Raw genomic sequence first — 12,306 nt, forward strand, 5'->3', positions numbered from 1 at the left:
TTCACTCAAAACAGATCTGTAGTCAACAACAGGCTTGAAGTCACTCCCTATTAAGCAATGAACAAGAGGAAGCACAATGAAAAATTCTTTCACATCTTTGGTTGTCGTTGCTACATCAAGAACAATACGGATCACCTAGGGAAAATTACCCAAGGCTGATGAAGGTATCTTTCTTTGATATTGCCTTCATGCTGCAGCCTATAGAGTTATGAACAAAAGAACCAGGGTGATAGAGGAATGCAATGATGTCACTTTTGATGAAAGTTTTGTAAGGGTTCTGGATCCAAACCACTTTGATCCTCAAATGGTAGTACCATTTGATAAAATGAACCAGCCATCACCTGCTAATGCTCTGACTCCAGTCCATGCAATTGAAGTAGATTTTGATTTCCTCTTTCCAACTCAACCTTCTGCCCTAGAATAAAAAAAGCTCACAAAAACACCTTTTCATGATGTCTATCAACCTCATCAATCATAAAAATTCTCAAGATCCACCAAAGCTCTAGTTGAGGGGGAACCATCTTCGAATGACTCTATCCCTAAAAGTCCTTTAGAATCTTCTAGAACTTCTACTCCAACCTCCCATCAATTTGGAACAGTTATAACACCAATCATTGCATCTTTCGAGGAGGAAACACCTTTGCATGGTTCCATTCTTAAAGGTACTTTACAATCCTCCCAACCATCCAGTCCATGTTTTCAGGGGGAACCCCACTCAACTGGTTCCAGTCCCTTAAGTTCCTTCACATCCACTCCATCTGTTGAATTCAAGCATGTAACAGTTGAGGGGGAACCACTTGTTTCAGGTAGTTCTGGACTCTTCCAAGACGATATTTTTGAAGTAACATTCACTTCTGACTACCCTTCTCTTCCAAGAGAACAATATGAGGTTGTTTGCACTCCTCAAATCCATAAGGAAGCTTGCCTCACAAAATGGACAAAGGATCATCCAACCGATCAAATCATAGATGATCTAGATTCTGGAGTAGTGACTCGTTCAGCAACCGAGAATGAATGTCTATATGCAAGCTTTCTATCCATGATAGAACCTAAAGGAATCAAATAGGCTCTACAAGATGTAGATTGGGTAAAAGCAATGCAAGAAGATTTAGCTAAATTTTAACGCAACAATTTATGGGACTTAGTGCCAACACTAGAAGGAGTATCATTAGTTGGTTCACGATGGGTCTATATGAACAAAAGTGATGAAGATGGATTCATCATCAGGAACAAAGCCAGACTGGTTGTGAAAGGCTACTCGCAACAAGAAGGCATAAACTATGTTGAAACCTTTGCACATGTTGCAAGGATAGAAGTCATTAGGATTTTCTTGGCATTTGCTACACACAAGAATTTTAAGGTCTACCAAATAGACATGTAGTGTGCATTCTTGAATGGAGAAGTCGATAGTGATGTCTATGTTCAACGACCTCCTGGATTCGAAGATCCAAAGTTCCCAAACCATTGCTATAAGCTTCAAAAGGCTGTCTATGGATTAAAGCAAGCCCCAAGAGCATGTTATGGAACATTGTCCAAGTTCTTAGAAGATTCCAAGTTTCAAAGAGGTTCTATCAATCCCTCTCTCTTTAGGAAAATCCACAACAACCATCTGATCGTCCTACAGATCTACGTCAACAACATCATATTCGGTTCAACCAGCAAGGACCTTAGTGATGAGTTAGATGAGTTAATGAATAGAAAATTTGGAATGAGTATGATAGGTGAGCTTAACTACTTCATAGGTCTACAAGTTCGTCAAACTCCTAAAGGAATCTTCATTGGTCAAGAGAAGTACATCAAAAATCTGTTGAAGAGATACTCCACAGAGAACGCATCAACTACAAAGACACCAATGTCTATTTCCTACAAGATTGATTCAGAACTTGATGGAAAATCTGTTGACTAGAAGCACTAAAAGAGGAATGATTGGCTCATTACTGTATCTTACAACTAGTTGACCAGCATCATGTTTTCAACATGTCTGTGTGAGCACTTTCAAGCCAATCCCAAGGAGTCACATCTCATAGCAGTCAAAAGAATTTTCAAATATCTATCCTGCTAAAGGCAACTTTTATCTCCAAGCCTTTACTGACTCGTATTATAGAGGATGCAAGCTTGACAGGAAGAGCACTTCTGGTAACTGTAAATTCCTAGGAGACAGATTGGTCAGTTGGACCTCAAAGAAGCAAACATGTGTTTCAACCTCTACTGCTAAAGCTGAGTATGTGGTTGCTGCCAGCTGTTGTTCTCAAGTGCTCTGGATGCAAACACAATTGAGAGATTATGGATTCAAAATGCAACAAATCCCAAACTATTGTGACTCTACCTAAAAGCGCATCTTTTTCAACTTAATCCATTAAGTACAAGTCTACAACCTTTAGATCTAAATTAAAATGAAGTTTAGATGGATAAAATTCTAACTTTATCCATAACAAGGACACAAACTTTCAAGATCTAAACTTAATCCATTAAGTACAAGTCTCCAACCTTTAGATCTAAATTAAAATGAAGTTTAGATGCATACAAGCATTGTATCACATAACTCTAGTTACCTACTCAAGGTAAAGTATAGTGAGAAGACTCACCTCGTGTATCTCGATAACTCGCAAATCCCTGGAATCACTCGTGCTCGATCCCCCGAACTATAATCTTCCTATAATACAATATATCTCTAATTAACACTTTTACAACTAAGGTTGACTAACCCTATCAAGTCAACACTGGTCAACTCTGGTCAACGGTCAACTTTGACCGGACTCGACGAGTGCACCAAAGCAACTTGGCGAGTCTAACGCGTTCACTGACTCCCTCGGATCTTTTCTTGGCATGTCAAGCACTCCCCTAACTTGACGAGTTCCACCTGGATTGAATCGCAGGGCAACCACGACTCAACTCGCCGAGTCTCAAGAACAACTCAGCGAGTTCCGGCTTGACTCAACCCCATATTGACTCTTCCTGACTCACTGGGTTATCTCCTAACCCGGCGAGTCCACTCACTGAACATATTACGTGAAACCCCAACCCTACTCGCCGAGTCCCAAGAACAACTCGGCGAGTTCATGCCATGCACACACTTTTATTGACCTTCTGAGGTCAGATCTGCTTTCCCAAACCCTAGATCTGGCCTACCCAAGCATGAATGTCACGTAAAGTTCGAAACTTGATGCTTGTATAACCCCCACAAGGAATCAAAAGGTGATTTGGTCCAAAAAATAACCACCTAGGTCCAATGACTCCATAATAACCCAAAAAGCCCTCATGGTTAAGGTCTCTGGACCTCTTTGAGTCCAGATCCAAGGCACAAACTCGAAGAGGGACCATTTGGTTCACATAATCACTCTCCAAAGGGGTTATAAAACCCTAACTCTAAAGATTAACCCTATAACTGAAGGAGATTCGAATCCTTACCTCAAAATGAAGCCTTTGGACACTGGATCTGCTGGAATCTCACCTCCTCCTTGCTCTTGCCACCTTCCTCTTGCTAAACAAAGAATACAAAGGCCCAAAAGTGACTTCCTCTCTCCCAAAACGAATTAGCTCTCTTATGGTTCTCTCAAGGGACTGGTAGCCTCACTAAGAGGCTATGAGTGCCCTTAAATAGGTTCCAAACCCGGAGAATTAGGGTTTCATTAAACAGCGTGGACTCGCCGGAGAATTAGGAATTTATAAAAGTGTTTAGTTACTTCGTACTTCATTATACTTATAATGAAAGGTGTATGTCCTATCTTACCCGTTCAACTAACGACCCTCCACTAGTCAAGAGTGTGGTAGGTAAGAGTGGATACCCAATGACGGTCATTTTACAGGCCACTTCCTTAAACACCCCTTATAAACCAGCTTCGTGAGTAACGCCTACTAATGGTAAGACTGATCTTCTACTTATACTTATATAATATATTAGACTTTTAATTTTATTAATCTTAAACCATATTATAATGGATATATTAATTCTCTTTTAATTAAACACTTAATTAATTTAATAATACCATAAGAGTGTAATTTGAACTATTCAAATACTAGGGTTTTAGTATTTAATATTTCGAATTTAAACTTTTAATCAAATTTTAAATACCAAAACTTGAGGACAAATTTTGAAACTTTTCAAAATATTAGGGTTTAACTATTTAAATTTCAAATAAGTTAAAACTTTTAATCTCAAATTTAAACTATAAAACCTAAAGGGTATAATTTAAATCTTTATCAAACTTACTAGGTTAAATATTTGAATCAAAATAATCCTATATCATCCATATTTAATCAAATCCACCAAATCTAATAAAGATATCCAAACCAATCATAAAAATTCGAATTTTAGCAAGAAAAACGAGTTTTGGCAGTTATCCTCATCAAAATCTGGCTAGGAAATTAAAAATCCCAGCACCATGGCACTTAACTCGTCGAGTCCACTATGGAATTCGTCGAGTTCATGCAACTCGTCGAGTCTATACATGGACTCGGCGATTCAGCCGATCAGACAGCAGAATTTTTGACTTTTTGATACTTTGGCAGTTCACTTTTTCATCTATTCAATAGAAAAATGTCCTAGGCTCTGATATCACTGTTGCGTTTTGAGCATAAGATCATTCCTATGGTGCACATGCAACCCTAATTTCTTTGGATCTAGGTTTTTCTAATTTGAACATACAACTATGAATACCAAAGCAATAACCCTATGACTAGTATACATATATAGAAAATCACATATGATTAAGGTTAGAATCTTTACCTCTCTTGTTATGTAGCAATAATAAGATTAATCCTTCTTGATATTGACTTGTGAAAGCCTAGTGCCCCAAGTGTTGCACCTCTAATGGAGTCACAAACACTTTATGCAAATGATGAGATAGGAGAAAGAAGAATTTCGACCACTCTAGGGTTTCTTAAGCCTTGGATGAAAATCCCTTAGTCATGGGGTCTATTTATACTTGTGGTTGCTAGGGTTTTAGGTGGAAACCGTAATATGATTGCTTAAGCCTTAAGAAGCCCATGGACCCCTTCAAGAATAACCCTTGGACGAATTCCTTATGGGCTTCCCATAGAATTCGTCTAACCTTATTCCAAGGTGATCCATCAGCCCAATTGCAACTATCAAATAATTACAATAATAGTAACCTTTATTTAATCAATCTCTTTTGATCACCAAATTAATTCCAAATTAATTTCTGATCAATACTAGTTAAATAATATGATTTCCAAATAATATATTAGTCTTGTAATATATCAATAAAACCATTTTTAAGTATGAATTTATTATTCATATAATAAATTCTACTCTCTCGCCTCTTGTCATCCTATCAAGTTGCGTGAGTGAAGGCAACCCAAAAGGGCCATGCTCATAATAAAATCAAGCACATACCAAAAATAGTTATGGGCTTAGATACCTAATCCAACAAAGTGGTCATTGATTTCGTATCTGGAAAGCAGCAAATCGTCGATCAAAGGAGAGAGAATAGTGAGGGGGGGTGCCATCATCAAATACCTAAGTAGGTCGCTAGAAAGGAGCCGGTACCAACGTTGACAATGACAGTTGTTGTTGCTAAGGAGGCCAGAGGTGAAGGTGGTCGTCCCCTGTGGTGTTCAACGTTTAGCAATCGTCTATCGAGAAAGAGAGGAAATTGTGAAAAGGATTTACAATTGAATTGTGATTGAATGAGATAATAGGTGGATGTATTATCGATTTAGGTAGTAGAAACCCTATAGACGACCTATCGCCCCCACACCCTGAAAAGAAAAGAAAAAAAAAGACTTCCCTCCAGTATTCCGGTTAAACACATTAACAAATATAAAATATATTTAGTTTATTTATTTTTGGACGATTAGTTATCCCTATACCTTTCCAGTATCCCGCAAAAATTCCCACCTAACTTGTTGAGACGACAAGTTGTAGCAATATCTTTTCTTAAATTTCGAATCATCCTCATAACCTATTGCAACAACACGTCTCTATAGATTAACCAGTCAAAAAAATTTGTTCAACTTTATGGAGACGACATGTCGTCTTTATAGATGATCTATAAAAATGAATTTTGTCGTCCCTATAGGTATCATCCCTATAGATACTTATTATTGTAGTGTGGGTATTAACGTCGATATTTATATGATTTTATCAAGGTTCTAAAAGGCGTGAAGCGTGGCGTAGCGGCAATGTCAAGCCTCAAGTTTAACGAGTCGTGGCGGACCATTACGTTTTTAAAGGCGTGATGTAAAGTGGCGATTTTGTATTAGTTTATAATTATATTACCACATAAATATAGATTTATATCAAATATAACTAGCTTTTAGAAGTGCTATATCAACAATTAATAACAAAAAGTTAATAAAAAACACAATACTTGTATATCCAATTAGAAAACGCATAAGAAAAACAAAAAAAGTGTCTCAAATGAAAAAACACGCACCATAACACGCCATAACGTTCCATGGCATGTCATATCACTCCTTATCACGCGTCACGTGTAACAGAAAGAAAATCATTTAACTCATTTTTATTTGTTGTATAATAAATACTATATTTTTTCGGTTATAATTGGTCTAGCTAGTTTACATGTTAAAAAAATCATTTAACTCATATTTTTATTTTTCAAGAAACATCATTAAACTTACATTTTCATACACGTTTACCATTAAAGTAAGACCCCGTTTGGTAGTTTCTGTCTAGAAAAGTATTGTCTATGAAAGTGCTGTATGAGAAAGTTTTTCTAACTGGGAAAGAAACCATGTTGTTTGATTGTACATCTGATTGACTGTGCTGAATGATGAAAAATAACAAAATTACCTTGCTGTTCTATACTTTGATGGATGAAGTTGTTGAATAATTATAAAAACATACAAATTGTCATACAAAATCAAAATTACACAATAATCATTTAAAATCCAAATAAAATGTCGATTAAGTTGTTTTTAGTTTTTTTTTCAAGTTAATGTTACGTCGTTATTGTTTGTAGCAATTTTTTTTATAACTCAACATGTGATTCTTGACTCGGTTTATGTCTAATAGTGGTGGGAATGATGAATTTTTTCAAAATATATTAAAATGATGGTAATGTTGTCCAAAAAAAAGAACTAATCCAATAAAAATGAATTAAAAAAATTAACTAAAAGAAATTAATAATCCAATAAAGTAATATTTGTTAATATATATAAATATTAGATATTTCTAAATAATATTTTTTTAATATATAATACTCCAATAAAAAAAATTAATCCATTAAAAAGAAATAAAAAAGAATTATTTAAAAGAAATTAATAAACTAATAAAAAAATTTATACATAAATATTATATTTTAAAAATAATAATTATTAATATATAATAATTCAATAAAAAAGAAATTAAAAAAATATCTAAAAGAAATTAATAATGCATGAAAGAAATAGACGGAGTTTGGGGCACAATTGTCTTTCCAACCTATTTAGTCAGAAAGATATGGTTTTTGAGCTTTCTGGAAAAAAACATATCTGATTGGGAAAGATCTGTTTTTTATGCATATCAAACAGTCTTTCCGATCCATTCAGATAGAAAGAGCTGTTTCAACCTGAAAAGATATCTATCAAATAGGACCTGGATCCTATTTTATACATATTTATCTACTTTCATCTTTCCCAGTGATCATCAATCTTTTGATCATTTTCTTTTAACAACACATTCCAAAAAGGAAAGAAAACATCATTTCTATAGAGCACACGGAATTGTTATGCTACCTTACGGTCCAATCTTTTGATCATTTTCTTTAATTGAATACACAATAATCATAACGGGTTTTCATTGTTTTCTCTCTAACCAACACTAGATATTATCATATAAACAAGGGTATTCCAAATATACATTTTGAAACATGGTTACAGAAACTATGTTGTATTTTATAAGAATATAATTATGATAATGGTTTTGTGGAAATTACATTTGGAATAATCATATAGGGCGAGTGAAATTCCTGTTAAGCTACCTTATGGTCCAATCACGTGGCTATCAATGTAACTTGCTTCATAACTTCGATCATAATTCAATCCTATCAATGCACAATAGACGAATTTCTCATATTCCAACAAAAAACAATTTTTAATAATTTTAGTACTTCGTTAAAAACTATCGTTCTCAATAGATATCGTATTTTGTCTATGTTGAGGATACATGTAGGCATATTAAAAAGTTGGGTTAATGACTTAAAATCAAGTAATATATTTTGTTTGTTTTTTTTTTTTTTTTTTTTTACTATTTAAAAAGTTGTGTTAATGACTTAAAAAGGTAATGTATTTTTTGATTTGTACATATGGGATCACTGAATTTTTTTTCGTCCATATTTATCCTTTTAATTTATTAAACTGTACACATTCCGTCCTTATGACCAACTACTTCAGATTAACCTGTAAAAATGACTTAATATGGTAATATATTTATCATTTTATACACATTTAATCCTTAATATTTTTGTACACATTTAGTCCTTAATATATATTTTTTGCAAAATAAGTCATTTTTGTTTTTTCATTCAGTAGTTATGAATGATTTCTTTAGATTTTTTCACGAAATCTTATGTAGGATATTCATTAATGAGTTGTTTGAGCCATTTGATGCTTATGTTTATCACAATCTTAACTACTTTGTTGTTTAGGTCATGTTTCTGATCGTCATAATTTCTTCATACTATGTCGGATTTTAACAATGTTTATATCAATGCAAACAATTTTTATATTCATGCGTTCAAATTTTAATCTAATACAACTTTCATTTAGATTACTCCCATTAAAAAAGAATATATTTTACTTACGATTTTATATCCATACGCAGGGACGATTTAGCTTGGCCCCAGTGTTGCACCGACAATACCAATTTTTTCTGTACATAGTGGAAAAAATTTCGATTTTTTTTCATTTTATACCTATTTTTCATGTATCAGCAACGTCTATTTTATCTCGGCAACAACTACTATGTATTTGTCTATATGTTGTTTTATGAATGCATGTATGTATGTTTTTTTTTATAAAATCGTAAATAAAATTATATTACATTTTAGCGGTAATAATCTTATAGAAGAAATAAATATGTGCATATAAAAGATCGTTAAAATATGATATCATATAAAAAAAGTTAAGACGTTCAGAATACAAGACCTAAGCCAAACCACGACACCTACGCAACCAAGCAGTCGAGATGGCGTTGGACATAAGCATCAACAACCCCAAACACCTCATCAATGATTGTCCCACGTAAGATGTAATGAAAAAAATCTAAAGAAATCATTCATAAGTATTGAATGAGTACTAAAAAATGTTAAAGACTAAATATGTACAAAAATAATAAGAATTAAATATATACAAAATGAAAAATATATTACTCTATTAAATCATTTTTCCGGTTAACCTGGAGTAATTGGTCATAATGACTGAATGTTTATAGTTTAACAAATGTGGATGAAAATGTAGAGTAATCGGTCATAATGACTGAATGTGTACAGTTGAATGGATACATGTGGATGAAAAATTTTTAAAAAATTAAAAAAAAAAAAAAAAAAAAACCTCAGTGACCAAATGTACACAAATCAAAAAATACATTACCATTTTAAGTCATTATCCCATTTAAAAAGTAGTATTTTTTTTGGCCAATTTGAAATATCATAAACCGAAAACCAATTTGAAAATGAAATAAATAGAACAAAAAATAAACTGATGCCGTCCAATTCTTTGATTTTGTACCCAATATTTCCCTTAGGACTTGTAATGCACATAAATAAATAGAAAATTAATTTCCCTGTTAGGAGAAAGTGAAAGCTTGTTTCTCACCTATAAATATATGATGTATAATGCACATGCATATATATGAATCTGAACCACAATTAGATAAATTCTATTTCTAGATAAGATGACCACAAATTAAGTGTGTCATAATAGTTTGATTTGATACCAATAATTAAGGCAATAATAATGCATTTTAATTGAGGTTGGACCATATTGGAACAAAACCAACATACTCTTGATAACCACCCAGCCCAACAACCCATGGATCAATCATTCTTTTACTTTTACTTATAGTTCCCACAAACCGTAACTACGATAATTGGGAGGGAGGTCCGAGTGGATCGGATGGTCAGATTTGGGCCGACGATACTATTATTGTAATTGTTCCGAGAAGTTATGGGGGGCTAGCGGGTTCCGTTGATGATGCTTAAAGGGGGTTGTTTACAACGCTGCATCACTCTCTATATTCTATATCTCTTAATTTATATATATACACATACTAGGTATGAGATCCATGTATTACATGAGTTTATTTAAAATTATATTAAATATCAAAATTTAACAATTTGAAATGTTTCAATTTATAATAAAAATGAGAAAAAATTTAAATTATTAAAATTAATGAGGCTTTAACGCATTAAATACATTACATATATAAATATTTTCTAATAAATATCGTACATATTGTAACGCCCGTGTTTCCAGACTAGACATTAATATTGATGTAATAGTCTAGGTTAACATTTGTAAACCGTTGTGAAATAATAATAATGTATTATTTTGAGTGTTATGTGTTTTATGCTTAATTGTGTGACTTAAATGAATTAAAAACAAGAAGAACAAGCGTAATAATAAAATATTAGATAAGCCCGATATCTATGAAGGAAGTTGTAGTGGTCATGGCAAGGATTCCGAATATATAAAGAATGTCAAAATCCGAGTAATAACGAAGAAATTATGACATGTCGAAGTTTCGCGACAGAATCGGTACGACACTATGTGACATAAATAATGAATTTAAGATAGAGCAATATTTAACCTTAGTGACCTAAACAAAAGTCGTAGAATACGTTAAACCGATAGCGTGCACAAGAAGAACGCCTAAATCTGGCTTCGTATGAGAAAGTTATTATTTTTCGAAGTTTCAACTTAGCGGTATGCAGCCCGAAGTTCGAATATGAGATCGAGTGATTTCTAACCGAAACAATCTAAATGACAACTGAAGATCTCACCGATAGTAGTCCAACGGTAAAAAGACAGACGAAAACAAACGCAAGATGAAGAAGTTATGAATTTCTAACGGAGTTTTCGTGTCCCGGCCTACTAAAATAATATAATAAAAGTTAAAATCAAAATTAACCGACAGATTCTAAATGAGAGTTGTAGAGCATAATCTCACCTACGCGTGCATATAAAGAACGTCGAAAACGGAGCTCGTATGCGAAATATATAAATTTCTGAAGTTCGGGGCACGAATTTCCACATGTGTCAGAGCTCACGACGTGAGCACAGTGTTCATGACGTGAGCAAGTGATGGAAACCTTCCAGGGCAAGTGGCCTGATGACGAACGCCATGACATCGAGCTCACGACGTGAGCAGTTATGGTTCATGACGTGAGCACAAATTTTCAGCTTCCTATAAATGGAAAGCGAGGCCAACCGTTAATGGTTGCCAATTTCTTTCCTCTCACTCCAAATTACCTCGATTTACGTGCAAGTTATACCCCCGAAGCCCCGGTATCATCTCGAGACCCGAAGCGAGTCCCGAAGCTTTGAAGATCCCGAGAAGAAAAGAGTTTCGAGCAGAAGCTCTTCCCGCGAGAAGCTCGGTGTGTGAAGAGATCACTGTTTCACCGAAAAATACTATACCTAGAGTCGTAGTGTTGTCCGATAAACATCTTATCGAGTGAGTGCATAGTCTCTTTCATATACCCGATTTTAATAAAAGTATTGATGAATGTATTAGATATATGATATGAGTAAGTGTGTAGTTGCTTTTTGATAATACACATATATGAATTATACTCTATGAAATATGTGCTTTGTGATTATATACTATTTGTTATGTGGTATGAGTATTGAATGAAAACGTGCTCTGTGATTATATACTATTTGTGATTATATACTATTTGTTATGTGGTATGAGTATTGAATAAATAAAATCGATCTTTTTTTGTCGCGATTTTGGGGATGTCACACACACACACACACACACACACACACACATATATATATATATATATATATATATATATATATATATATATATATATATATATATATATATATTACCTTTTACATATTAAATGTGAGTTTTAATTTAATAAAATGAAAAATACAATAAAATGAAAAGTGGAAAATAAAAAATTTTAAAATTCTAAAAAATGTCATGTGTCCAAATTAAGAAGAATATGACATGTGGCAAAAATATTTTTATTTATTAGGAAGGATGATATATATATATATATATATATATATATATATATATATATATATATATATATATATATATATATATATATATATATATATATATAATTTTACAACAAATAAATAAATAAATGAAATAAACTT

The sequence above is a fragment of the Lactuca saligna genome, chromosome 1, assembly GCF_052625555.1.
Source record: "Lactuca saligna cultivar CGN05327 chromosome 1, ASM5262555v1, whole genome shotgun sequence".
In the NCBI taxonomy this organism is placed as follows: Eukaryota; Viridiplantae; Streptophyta; class Magnoliopsida; order Asterales; family Asteraceae; genus Lactuca; species Lactuca saligna.